This window comes from Phaseolus vulgaris, chromosome 4 (genome assembly GCF_051622355.1).
Source record: "Phaseolus vulgaris cultivar YP4 chromosome 4, ASM5162235v1, whole genome shotgun sequence".
Lineage (NCBI taxonomy): Eukaryota > Viridiplantae > Streptophyta > Magnoliopsida > Fabales > Fabaceae > Phaseolus > Phaseolus vulgaris.
This window is the reverse complement of record NC_143501.1, coordinates 15,524,499-15,540,058: the sequence shown is the minus strand read 5'-3', so window position 1 is coordinate 15,540,058 and position 15,560 is coordinate 15,524,499.

The window sequence follows — 15,560 nt, the reverse complement described above, 5'->3', positions numbered from 1 at the left end:
ACTTTGGAGCACCAACAAAAATAGTCACTCATAAATAAGTAAAACGTAAACAACCATAACTACAAAAAGAGAACTTCCAACTCAGAGTGTCAAATGTTTTATGAATATCAACTTTGTAAGTCACATTACCTCCTCTAACCTTTGTAGAAATAATGTTAATAACTTTAGAAGCAATACCAATACAATCATGAATTTGTCTATCCTACACAAACCCATATTGATTAGGAGAAATGATTCTAGCAGCCATAATTGCAAGCCTATCCGCAAGTATTTTTGGAAATAATCTTAAATTTGAAATTAGCAACAACAATCGGGTTGTAAACTTTAATGGATTCAGCACCTTGAATCTTAGAAATAAGAGATACCATATCACTTTTTATTTCAGGAAGAACCCAGTTTTGTTTAAAAAAACTTTTGAACAGTTTTGCAAACATTTGTCTCAATAATTTCCCAAGAATGATAGAAAACACCACCAAAACCAACAGGACGAGGAGAACTATTACCATTAAGATTAAAAACAACATTCTTAATTTCCAAATAATCAGGGCATTTAAACAACATCATATTCTTCTTAGAGGAAACCAACTCAGGAATATAAGTACCAATAAAATCTTCCATATTACATGTATCCTAATCATTAGAAACAGACTCAGCGTAAAGATTTATATAAAAATCCAAAATATGATCCTCAATGAATTGAGAATCCTCAATAACCTCATTATCAATCCATAGACGACGAATCACACTAAAATTTTGTGTTGCAGAGTCTCCTCTTAACCACAACATGGAAAAAGCAGTATTTCTATCCTCATCTTTAAACCAGAGCATTTTGGCCCTTTCTTTCCAAAACAAATATTCACAGTGAAGAGCATGATCAAGCTCCTCCTTAGCAATCTTTTCTTGACAGAGAAGTCCATCAATATCAGACAAATTAGAAGTCTCTAAGTTGAATACCAAGGAGGAGACTCTTCTTAAGAAGCACTGCATTGCGAACATTACCAAAAGAAATTTTATTCCAGGCTCGGAGCTCAATTTTCAACCTTTTTAACTTATGTTACAAAATAAACATAGGACAACCAACAACCGCATTAACCCAAGAATCATGAATAAGCTTCATACATGATATATCCTTAAGCCACATAGAAAAGAAACAAAAATTGTCAACCTTCCTTAAACAACTACTAGCAAGACTATCAAGAATCGGGAAGTGGTCAGAACAATTTTTAACAAAAACTTGATAAGTACAAGAATCTCATTCATTCAGGCACACTCCATTACATAAAGCCCTATCCAATTTTCTATGAAGTTTGTGTAACGCTCTCCTCCCATTACACCAAGTATAACAAGGTCTAGTAAAAGACATACAAGTAAGATCATTGGTATTAATCCAATCAAGGAATTCATTACAAGAAACTTGTGATCATTGGTATATATCACACAAGTCAATCTTTACACACAAACAATGTCATATTCTGTCAAATGTTCTTTGTGTCCCTAAAGGGGGCAACTCTAAGCTAGTTTGCACGACCTCCACCTAATTTCGTTGATTGCTTTAACATATTAGTGGCGAAGTTTGGCACATAGTTCGCAACAAGTCAACCATATCATCTAACATTCATTGTTTTGATCAACATCTAACAAAAGAAGGGTGAACTACTTAGGTTGTTCATGGAAAAGTTTGGGAAGGTGGTTTTGAATATTAGGAACCGAAACCCCAAAGTGATCATACATCATATGGTCACAACTCTCAAGTTTGGGACCCTTTGCAAACAACTTATGCAAAAAGTGAAGCTAAGATCTTAACGAGCTACAAACACAATCTGCCAAGTTTATGCATCTATATGAATTAAGGGATTTTAGTAACAAAGTCCATGTGAAAACTACGACAAAGAAGTAATAATGCAAGAAGGATCAATTAGGCTTGCACAACCTACTAATTCCTACACAGAAAAAAGGTTTCCACACCCCTAACACGAACACAAGCATGACAGGTAGGTACCACCGTAGTTTTGGTCACAACACCAAAGAGTGGGTCGTGCTAAAAGATAAAGTATAATAGTTTATTCAAGCGAGACACCTACAAAAGTTCATAAGAAAGGAGCCAAGACATATGGAAGAGAGTACCACCCCAATAGGAGAGAAGATTATGATAATCGATAAGAAGTGAGACACGATGATCGAGAATAACGACAATTTAATGCCTATATATTTAAGAACACAGTTGTACCCGGTATCTTTTTCATAAACACATTTTATTCTCGATTTCAGCTATTCTTTTTTATTAATATTTTTTTCAATAGCTTCATAATATCAAAACGAGTGTAGAAAGCATATAACAATCATTTGAACAATATATAGAATGGAAAATCCAAGTTTGAAAACTTCCCTGTTAAATTGGGCATCGTCATCTATCATATGCATGACTTTATTATCGTTTTGCACCTTGATGATGCTTTCATCGCCTGTCAAGTGTACCACTTAATAACAATACATTGAGTTCTTTTGTAGATACTAACTACTGTCTTCCTACTCTTTCACAGTATGATCAACTTATATTATTTCCAATTTAGTATTGTACTCGTTCTTGTCATTGTTTGTTACTTTGGGTAACATTATCTTAATTCTTTCATGGACAACATCTGGTGTCCATTTATTGTATAGTTAAGCACATGCACCCATTCCATCGTCTGTCACCTGTATCATTTAATGAATAGTTTCCAAAAAAAAAACACTTATAGTATTTGTTGTCATAAAAACTCTTAAATGCTCATTCTGATGGGTGGAAGATCGTGTAGTATCTTTACATTTCTAACCAAAGAATTTTTACGGGCCTCCTACATGAGTGTGAAGCCAGTAAATAAAGATTATAGATAAATAAACACATTGTTCAAAATTATAGTTTTTGGAAATAGAATGACAAGTAGGGGTTTTTTTTCCTGTACAAGTGAAATGTCCAAATATTGCATGTTTTGGCATAAAAAATGAAGGTTCATGCATGAACTTCATCCAAATAATGAAAAATTTAATTAAAATGCCCTAACATTGTGTAGAACTCTAATAAATGCATGTTTATTAAATATATGCCCTAACTTGTGGGTCATGCACTCATTGGAGTACATGGAATGAAGGAGGTTGATGGAGATTCAATATAGTAATACCTGTGGGTGCCACCTTCAACAACACTGCAGAAAAATAAATGTTTGACGCTGCAAAAGGCCAAATGCTGGTGGTGGAATATGAGAATGGAAGGTGGTGGGTGTTATATGCAATAAAGCCACGAAAATTGTGCTACTTGTGGAAAATTAGTTGCATTAATGCAACTCAACCACCACTGTGTTGAAGTGACAATTGTGCCAGAATAATAAATACCACTGTGATGTCATAATTAATCTAAAGTGGGTGAAATGAATGTTGTCATAAAAAGTGCTTCAAATAAATGCTATAGATATGTCACATTGTAGAGTGAACCACCGTCATTTGAATGGTTCTTTCTTAGATAAAGAAAAAACCATTGCTAAACCACGATACTGCATGTTTTGAAATATCAAAACAATATTCAGTAACACTTTAGCTTTGTTGGATGACGTATATTTTCCCGCTCTTGCACAAACCAACATGAAGTATCTTAATTCTTTGTATTTTCCTCTCTTTGAACTTCTTGTTCTAATTTTCTGATGGCATATTCTCCTTAGAAATTTTTAACAACACCTGCACTATCAAATGACATGCCAACCGTAAGAACTATTTCACTAACATCATTAACATCAGAACCTGTGTTATCAATTTTTTGCGAAGGTTGACCGTCTTCAAACAAGGAAATGTCATCAAGAGAAATATTATCCATGTCTATCCAAAGCTGCATTATATACAAATTTCATATCGCAAATTAACACATGTTATTTGTTAAGAAATATGTCCAATTTTTTATCAAAACTAGGGTTCTTTTTGTGACTTTGGAACTAAAATATGTAATAAGGTCCCACAATATTTGGTGCGAAAAATTACACATTTAAGAGGTTTAACACAACTCATATGCAACCATACTTGATATTGTCATGACATTTTACAAATTATTTATAAACAAACACATTGTTCAAAATTATAGTTTTTGGAAATAGAATGAAAAGTAGGGGTTTTTTTTTCCTGTACAAGTGAAATGTCCAAATATTGCATGTTTTGGCGTAAAAAATGAAGGTTCATGCATGAACTTCATCCAAATAATTAAAACTTTAATTAAAATGCCCTAACATTATGTAGAACTCTAATAAATGCATGTGTATTAAATATATGCCCTAACTTGTGGGTCATGCACTCATTGGAGTACATGGAATGAAGGAGGTTGATGGAGATTCAATATAGTAATACCTGTGGGTGTCACCTTCAACAACACTACAGAATAATAAATGTTTGACGCTACAAAAGTCCAAATGCTGGTGGTGGAAGATAAGAATGGAAGGTGGAGCGTGGTATATGCAATAAAACCACGAAAATTGTACTACTAGTGGGAAATGAGTTGCATTAATGCAACTAAACCACCACTGTTCTGAAGTGACAATTGCTCCAGAATAATAAATACCACTGTGATGTTATAATTAATCTAAAGTGGTTGAACTGAATGTTGTCATAAAAAGTGTTTCAAATAAATGTTGTCATAAAAAGTGCTTCAAATAAATGCTATAGATATGTTAAATTGAAGATTGAACCACCATCGATTGGATTGTTCTTTCTTAGATAAAGAAGAAACCATTGTTAAACCACTATACTGCATGTTTTGAAACATCAAAACATTATTCAGTAACACTTTAGCTTTGTTGGATGACGTATATTTTGTTACTCTTGCACAAACCAACTTGAAGTATCTTAATTCTTTGTTTTTTCCTCTCTTTGAACTTCTTGTTCTAATTCCAAATCCTTTTCTGATGGCATATTCTCAGCAGAAATTTTTAACAACATTTGCACTATCAAATGGCATGCCAACGGTAAGAACTATTTCACTAACATCATTAACATCAGGACCTATATTATCAATTTCTTGCGAAGGTTAACCGTCTTTAAACAAGGAAATGTCATCAAGAGAAATATTATTCATGTCTCTCCAAAGCTACATTATATACAAATTTCATATCGCAAATTAACACATGTTATTTGTTAAGAAATATGTCCAATTTTTTATCAAAACTAGGGTTCTTTTTGTGACTTTGGAACTAAAATATGTAATAAGGTCCCACAATATTTGGTGCGAAAAATTACACATTTAAGAGGTTTAACACAACTCATATGCAACCATACTTGATATTGTCATGACATTTTACAGATTATTTATAAACAAACACATTGTTCAAAATTATAGTTTTTGGAAATAGAATAACAAGTAGGATTTTGTTTTCCTGTACATGTGAAATGTCCAGATATTGCATGTTTTGGCTTAAAAATTGAAGGTTCATGCATGAACTTCATCCAAATAATGAAAACTTTAATTAAAATGCTCTAACATTGTGTAGAACTCTAATAAATGCATGTGTATTAAATATATGCCCTAACTTGTGGGTCATGCACTCATTGGAGTACATGGAATGAATGAGGTGGATGGAGATTCAATATATTAATACATGTGGGTGTCACCTTCAACAACACTGCAGAAAAATAAATGGTTGACGCTGCAAAAGGCCAAATGTTGGTGGTGGAAGATGAGAATGGAAGGTAGTAGGTGTTATATGCAATAAAGCCACGAAAATTGAGGTACTTGTGGAAAATGAGTTGCATTAATGCAACTCAACCACCACTGTGCTGAAGTGACAATTATGCCAGAATAATAAATACCACTGTAATGTCATAATTAATCTAATGTAGTTGAAATGAATGTTGTCATAAAAAGAAATTCAAATAAATGTTGTCATAAAAAGTGCTTCAAATAAATGTTATAGATATGTCAATTTGTAGAGTAAACCACCGTCGGTTGGATTGTTCTTTCTTAGTTAAAGAAGAAATCATTGCTAAACCACTATACTGCATGTTTTAAAACATTAAAACACTATTCAGTAACACTTTAGCTTTGTTGGATGACGTATATTTTCCCGCTCTTGCACAAACCAACATGAAGTATCTTAATTTTTTGTCTTTTCTTCTCTTTGAACTTCTTGTTCTAATTCCAAATCCTTTTCTGATGGCATATTCTCTGTAGAAATTTTTAACAACATCTGCATTATCAAATGACATGCCTCCGGTAAGAACTATTTCACTAACATCATTAACATCAGAACCTATGTTATGAATTTCTTGCGAAGGTTGACCGTCTTCAAACAAGGAAATGTTATCAAGAGAAATATTATTCATGTTTATCCAAAGCTACATTATATACAAATTTCATATCGCAAATTAACACATGTTATTTGTTAAGAAATATGTCCAATTTTTTATCAAAACTAAGGTTCTTTTTGTGACTTTGGAACTAAAATATGTAATAAGGTCCCACAATATTTGGTGCGAAAAATTACACATTTAAGAGGTTTAACACAACTCATATGCAACCATACTTGATATTGTCATGACATTTTACAGATTATTTATAAACAAACACATTGTTCAAAATTATAGTTTTTGGAAATAGAATAACAAGTAGGATTTTGTTTTCCTGTACATGTGAAATGTCCAAATATTGCATGTTTTGGCGTAAAAAATGAAGGTTCATGCATGAACTTCATCCAAATAATGAAAAATTTAATTAAAATGCCCTAACATTGTGTAGAACTCTAATAAATGCATGTGAATTAAATATATACCCTAACATGTGGGTCATGCACTCATTAGTGTACATGGAATGAAGGAGGTTGATGGGCACTGAATATATTAATACCTGTGGGTGCCACCTTCAACAACACTGCAGAAAAATAAATGTTTGACGCTGCAAAAGGCCAAATGCTGGTGGTGGAAGATGAGAATGGAAGGTGGTGGGTGTTATATGCAATAAAGCCACGAAAATTGTGGTACTTGTGGGAAATGAGTTGCATTAAGGTAACTCAACCACCACTGTGCTGACGTGACAATTGTGCCAAAATAATAAACACCACTGTAATGTCATAATTAATCTAAAGTGGTTGAAATGAATGTTGTCATAAAAAGAAATTCAAATAAATGTTGTCATAAAAAGTGTTTCAAATAAATGCTATAGATATGTCAAATTGAAGAGTGAACCACCGTCGTTTGGATGGTTCTTTCTTAGACAAAGAAGAAACCATTGTTAAACCACTATATTGCATGTTTTGAAACATCAAAACATTATTCAGTCATATTTTAGCTTTGTTGGGTTCAATATCACTCTCAATGGAGCAATGGGAAAACCTTGACATTGACACCAGTGACCTTGCAAACTTCATGCGTCGTTGTAACACCAACACAAGCTTCATTCCAGGTCCAGCTGGTAATGTGCAAGCAGTTATCGTTAATCGCAACTTCAAAGAAGCAGTCAACACTCAAGAATTTTTAAACAATATAGCTTACGAAAATCATAGGCATGATTTTGATTCCAACCCATGGAATTGGGCACAACATTTTTTTCACTTTCATGGTAATATTTATGACAATCATTTTCAGTTTAACAGTTATTGGTGTGCAAAAATTAATTTTGTTTTTATTTTAAGTACAAATTGATGGACATGATTGTGAGCAGATATCTTCTTTGGCTAACATTAAGCAACATTTTGTTTTTCCCTTGCTTACTTGTGTTGTGAAAGAATGCCAACCAAATGGTTTAGGAGACATGTTAATATCTATTAAGGTAATATATGACTTATGTACTCTTTCGATCCTTTAACTTTATGCAACACAAAAATGACTATTATACACATCTTTGTTACAAGATCCAACTGGAACAGTTAGAGCAAGTATGCAGGCAAAGGTGTTAAAAGATCCAAAATTTGAATCACAAATTGCAGTAGGATCAGTCTTAGTGCTAAATAATGTATTTATCTTCCATAAAACTTTTTTTTCAAATAAGTCCATATCATATTTCATGAAAGCATTAATATTGTTGTAGGTAGCCATATTTAGTCCGAATCAAAGAGCATTCTACCTTAATATAATCGTAAACAACATTGTTAAGGTATGTGGCTTTCATTATAACTATAGTACAAACAAGTGTGCCTTGGGGTATGTCTTGCTCTTCGAGTGCGTCTTACTCAGGTGAATATGTTACTTTTTTCTTCTCCCTCATCTTGGTCTTCGGGTACGTCTTGCTCTTGGGGTATGTCTTGCTCTTCGAGTGCGTCTTGTTGTTCGGGTACATGTTGCTCTTCGGGTAAGCCTTGCTCATCAGGTAGGCCTTGCTCTTCGGGTAAGCCTTGTCCTTCAGGTATGCCTTGCTCATCGGGTTCGTCTTTATCATCAACGTAAAACGTCTGCAGATGTTCGTCATCATCTACAAAAGGACTATCACGCACATAAGATTTTGCACGTGCACTTAAAAATTCTTGTAACTCTTTCAACTCCTTATCCAAATTGCTGATGACAACCTGTTGTTCCTTTGCTTGGCGAAGCATATCAACTATTTTCACCTTCATTTTACCATAGTCCTTTTTTTTACATGTCAGTTGTAAATTCACGTCGAACTACCTCAAATGCTTGTACAATGAATTCTTTTTGCAACTCTTTGTTGGACGCAGATAACTCCGCAATAACTTGTTCAGACAGACAACAAATACCAACATAAATGAAAAAAAAAAAACTAAGTATTGTACATTAAATAAAAAAAATTTAATGTATTCTACACACCACATTCTGTTGTAGTCCAGATGCAATTTCAATGTCACCCAGCCTAACATTCATCCAATGTGTGATACGAGGATATCTATTTCAAATCCTCAGCATTTGCCGCTTGTAAGAGAACAAATGTTCAAGAGCTCATATCTACACAATTCATGTCAAATTAATGTCAGTAACCAGAAAATGTATGCGAATTATTACACATACGAAGTAAACATTTTAAATTACCTGCATCAAGTACACACAACCACGAACATGGATATTTGTAGCATAGTTTTCCTCCTCATACACATTGAAGCTAAACACAAACTCTGAACTAAAAAGTCATAAACTAAACCTCCCCAATTGAACCTACCAAATTCACCCAGATCATCCACAACCCTAAACAACCCACCAGGAACTAAACCCATTCTACTTGGAAATAAAAACTCTGACATTCCTAACAAGATGTACAGCCTGCAAAAGTCATCTATGGAACATTCGTTGTGACGTTTAACAATTTCATCATAAATCATTTTCACAGATACATGACTACTTTTGAAAAAACTCCTACTCTTACAATTGTTTTTTGTTTTTTTAAGTCAAATTTGTCTCCAACAACTCTAAGACCTATACCTAAACAAACATCTAACAAACTAAATGGGACAACTCTAGAGCTAACTACAAAACCATGACTTCTCTCCACTCACCTAGTACATAACTCCCTTAAAAGGCAGCGACTCAATTTCAGGTTCCCATCCAACATAATTAGCCAACCAAAGGGGGTTGACTCAATAATAAACTTTTCTTCAGCACTTAAGGTTTTGTTCAAACTTCCCAAAAATTTAGGCCTGCAATAATGCCTAATGATCTGCATTTATAAAAACATGTACACTTTACTAAGAATGTGATGTCATCGTATGCCTAAGAAAATAAAGCATATTCGAAATCAAAACCTTATCATTCACAAAAGATTTTGCATGACTACTTTCTTGAGTTGCCATTATATCCTACAAAACATAAAAAATCAACAATGAATATGTTATTCAAAACCAAACAACAATGAAAGAACATCAATCTTTAAAAAATCAAACAATTCATAGTTAATGTATTTTGTAAATGTGCTTCTGCAATAAACTGACTTTGGGTCAACACAAGGAACATAAGAAGGACAAAAACCTTACATTATTCCCCACCCCACCCTAACTAATAACAGAACAAACCTAAGATTTTAAGAAAAAGTTACCCTACCTCTGTCATAGAACTATAATGTGGGTCACCAGATATTCCCTCTAGGGTCACCACATTCTGCAACTGTCTAAGTTGAGTGAATTTTGTGGTTAGTTCGCATTTTCCTACTCTCATGGGTTCTAAAAAACCCAATTAACCCACTTTCTCCCCACCTCATGGCCCACCCTTCACCAACACGAACACTCACTTCCCATATCCAGGAAAAAGTTTCACTTGGTTTGTGCACGAAGTGTAATGTGGGTCACCACATATTCCCTATAGGGTCACCATTTGATGATATTCTCTTAGTTGAGTGAATTTTGTGCCCACTTCACACTGCTCTAAACTCATGGCCTCTAAAGACCTCAATTAAACCACTTTGTCCCCAGCTCATGCCCCACTACAACCAAGACGAACACTCAATTCCCATTCCCAGAAAAAGTTTCCCTAGGTATGTGCAGGAAGTGAAGTGTGGGTGACAACATATTCCCTGTAGGGTCACCATTTGATTATATTCACTTAGTTGAATGAATTGTGTGCCCAGTTCACACTGGTCTACACTCATGGCCTCTAAACACTTCAATTAAACTACTTTGTTCCGACCTCATGCCCCACTACAACCAACATGAACACTCACTTTCCATTTTCAGAAAAAGTTTCCCCACATCATGCCCATCCGGACAAACATGAACACTCACTTCATATTTTCATAACAAGTTTCATTGGGTTTGTGCATGAAGTGTAAAGTGGGTCACCACATATTCCCTGAAGAGTCACTACATACTGTCACTCTCTAACTTGACTAAATTTTGTGGTTAATTCACAAGGTTCTACTCTCACAACCTCTAAATAACTCATTTAACCCACTTTCTCCCCACCTCGTGTCCCTTCCTAACCAACACGAACACAATTGACATTTCAAAAAAGAGTTCCCCAGTTAGGTCTGTGCAGGAATTGTAATGTGGGTCACCACATACTCCTATTAGGGTCACCACATACTGCAACCCTCTAAATTCAGTGAACATTGTGATTACTTCACACTATCCTACTTTGATGACCTATAAAAAACTGATTTAACCCACTTTCTCCCCACCTCGTGCCCCTCCCCAACCAACATCAACAATAACACTAACATTCTCTTTTTACCTTTCTTATCCATGTCAACATTACAGAATTTCCTTAAAAAATTTGGTACCTCATGAACCTAACATTCCAGACAATCACTATGCATTATTTATACACCAAGACACATATTTCCAACAACAATATTTTCCACAAAAAAATCAAGTCATACTTCAGAACTATAACAAGTCATTTATCTTAACAGTTTGTGGAAAAAATCAGTTTTGACTCATACAAGGGTCACCACAGGACAAATAACAGGAATGACCCAACAACAAAAATCACACAACATCAAGGTTTCACTTAATAAACAAATGAAAAAAATAAATGTATTACCTTTGAAAAGAGGATGTCCAAGAGGAGAACACCGCCCAACCACCGTGAAAACAGGATGTTGAAGACGACACCGCCACCCAACCACCGTGAAAGGAGGATATCGAAAACGACACCACCGCCAAACCACCCTGAAAACACATGCACCTAGGATGACGACGAATGTCGTTGCACATAAAAGTTGCGGACAACTTCGAACAAATAGGTTGCGGAGAACTGGAAGACGATGTGGTGGAGAAGAAGAAACCTAAACTCAACCCCTTTCTTAAAACCTAATTTCACATTCTACCGCACCCTAAACACTAAATGTTCAGATTTTGTCTAGTCCCACAATCCAAATAAAATAATATTTTTTTTACCACGTTGACAGTTGTATGGTGGAGCAACTTATTTAAAGTTGTCAAAAAATCAAGACTCTAGTAAAAGAAAGTGTTATATTTAAAATGTTACTAAATCTCAAAGAAAGGATAATTTTATGTGTCTATAAAGAAGGTGAGAAATCTTAGAAAACCTACAATTTTCAAGTTCTAGAATATCATAATGTCCATTTTTTTATCAGACACTAATTATATATAAAAAAAAAAAAAAGCTTACAATTATAGCAGTGCCCCTAACCACATTTCTGTTTTCCAGAATCACGAATAAACTTTGTTTTTCAGTAAGTTTAATTGTAATTTTTTCTATTTAGATCTTAAATAAAAATTCAAAAGTTTAGATACCATTAATATTTTGCAGGTAACTTTGTTATTTTATAAGTATTCTGCTTATCACAACTTAATTTGTCATATGTAGCAGAGTTATTTTTTATAAATATTGCATCCTGAAATGTAGTTACATATTATTTATGCGTCTGCATTTTTATTACGTGTCCTATTATTAAGAATGAAAAAAATACTAGATATTTATACTAACAAAAAAATGCATACGTTAATTTAAGTCTGTTGTTTAAAGAATGTCTGAGTCATTACTATATATTGTAAAAAAATTATAAAAAAACATAAATTATTTAAGATGTATCTTAAATTGTCTTCTCTACTTGTTTGATGTAAGAAATTCTAATATTGCACATCACTTTTACCTTTTATGATTGTATATTTTTCTTGTATGACTGAATATAGTTCATCAATTTTAATATTATTTAATATACTATAATTTGTTTGACTATTATTATTTTATTTTTTGTCAAAGTTTGTTATGTGTTTTATAATCTCTATATAAACATTTATCTTTCAAAAAATTGTGATACATGTCAATGTTGACGACTTCTCTTGTGGTATTCATCAATTAAAATGCTTATATTTTTCTTGCAACAATATTTCAATGATGTTGGCAATCAATGAAGGTTGTTGCATCTGGTTGGTTTTGCAAGCAACGTTGATTGGTTGTGAATAATTTACAAATAATTGAAGATCTATTGGAAAGATAGAAAAAAAAATACATTCTTTAAAATTAGTTCAATTAACTATAACAACATTTTATAGATTCTATTGGATTGTTTAAAATGAACATGTGTCAAGAATAATGTTTATAAGTAGTTTCGTAAATTACTATATTTTTAATCCATTTGGAATAAGATACTAATGAACTGACGATGATCAATAGACTAAAGATCAAACTGGTAGACAGTGTTTTTTTACCTTTTATTTATGTTTAATGACAATATTCTGCTTTTCTTAAAAATAGTGCCTAAAACTTAGTTGGACATTAATGGGCCTAAAATACTCTCATTCCATTGTAATTTGAAGTAATGACTATGTGATTTTTGTTATATTTTAATGAGTAAACAATTTGTTATGTGTTTTATAGTCTCTATATATTCAAATTAAAATGATAATTCCATATACACACCTATATGTGCTATTAGAAAACTTGTTTACATTCTTCCTCTAAGATCAAAAATGCAAAAATTTGAAACCAATTTACTTTTTAAAATTTTAAAATATTTTCCTTTTATCATTTTTCGGTTCTTTCAGGATTTATATGCATTAAAAAACAACCCATTATAAAAAACACAAACCATTTAAAAAAACTCAAACCATTTAAAAAAACAAAAAATAAAATTAATGGGGATTTGCAGAACCCCTAAAAGTAACGAGGTTTGCAAAACCCCTTAAAGTAATGGAAGTTTGAATTTTGCAGAAGCCCTGGAAGTAATGGGGGTTTACAAAATCCCTAAAGTAACGAGAGCTTACAAAACCGTCGAAAAATAATTAATCTTCCAGGATTACTTAAAATCACCGATAATTCGTTAATGATGCTAGATCTTCAAAGAAAAACAAATCACAGATAATGCATAAGAATGAGTGCAACATAAAAGAAAAAAAAAATATCTTCCTTTTTTTTATCTTGATTGTAATTATGACCCTCACTTACCATTATTTAGTGAATTTGATTCCTCCATTATTTTTTACAAAATTTATACTAGTATAACTTTTATTATAGGCCACACTAAATATTTTTCATTTGATTACATTTTTAAAACTTATCATGAGACTGAAAGTCTCATTCTAAAAATAAATTTTAATATTTTGAAAAGAAATATTGATCGGTATATCAATTTTATAATTAAAAGGCTAAAATACAATTTTGATCCTCTATTTGAAATTTTATAATTTTGGTTTTAGAGTTTAGGGTTTATTCTCATTGTAAAATTAGTCTCCTAATTTTAAGAAGAATATAGTTATTTTAATGCAATCATCTAATTAAGACATTATTCTAATTTGACACATTCTAATCGAAGTATTTTACATTTTTAAGGTGATTACAATGATTTTATTAGTGACCTCCACACATACACTATTTTTCTTTTATTTTTTTTACATCAAATCCAATAGAATGAAAGAAAAAGAAAAAAAATGATCTATACCTATATCTAAAGAGGATTCCCCTATTTAACTGTCATTTTATTTTATTTCAATTTTATCCTTATATTTATATTTTATTTTATTATTTATTATTTATTATTTTAAAAATATATGAGAGGAGATACTTGTCATTTTGTGAACCATTTTAATTTTATATCTCAAAAGGATAACAAAAGAGATAACACAAAGTGAGGTTGATTGAGAAACATTGTACAATTGCATATTTTTCTCTCGTTCATCTTCACTTTTATCCCCCAAACACCTTTTTCATTTTTTATTTTCATATTCAAAATTCAAAATATGAGAAATCGTAATTTTCTTTCAGAACCACGAAACCAACCAGTAAGTGTTGTTTTTCAATTATAAAGTATAAGATGGAAATATAATGTCTGAATTTACTTTTTTTTATTATTTATTTATACATGTCTTTGGCATTGTTCGATGACAATATTGTGATTATTGTGCTGACACAAGTAACGACACAAAATACACGAAGACAACAATTTAATCAAACTTATAACATAATATTAAAGAAAACAATAAAAAAATAGTAGAATTTTGTTCATTGAATAAAAAATTGAAAGGTAGAAAAACGTACTTAAGGATATGAATGATTTGACTAAGTCTATCTGCGGGTCCAAGGTAAAGAAAAGATAAACATATTTCATTATATATTTTTCTTTTGTATAAAATATTTTTCTTGATTAATGTTGATGGTGTTGGGTTTAATAGTGTCAAAGTTCAAGAGGGGGGGTGAATTGACCTTTTAAAGAGGGGGGGTTTAACACAGTTTACAGAAAATAAATCGATTTATGTGAAAATGAACAGATTTATTTAGGCACTGTTTTTGTTTGAAAAGTGTTTATACAGCAAGGTTAATCACAAGATTATGCAGATAGATGTTCCAGATGCACACACACTGATATTAGATTGAAAACAGTGAAACACAAAAACAGCAAACCTTAATATCAAATAATGTGATTTAGGTTCAGTTAAGGGCTTGACAATTAGTGAGGCAATCTATCACACTCAACCTGTTTTATTAGCCTTTAACAGATTATCAGTGTTCTTATTGAAACCAGACAGTTTTCCAGAAATTAAGAACAGTATGCACAGCGCCCAGAAAGAACAGATTTATTTTCAATTGAACAGATTTATTTCTTTGCTGTTTTATCAATTATGCAGAAACGAAATTGCAGAGAGTGAGAGAGAATGAACACACGCAGTTATACTGGTTCACTCAACTGAGCTAGATCCAGTCTTCACCAAAACCAG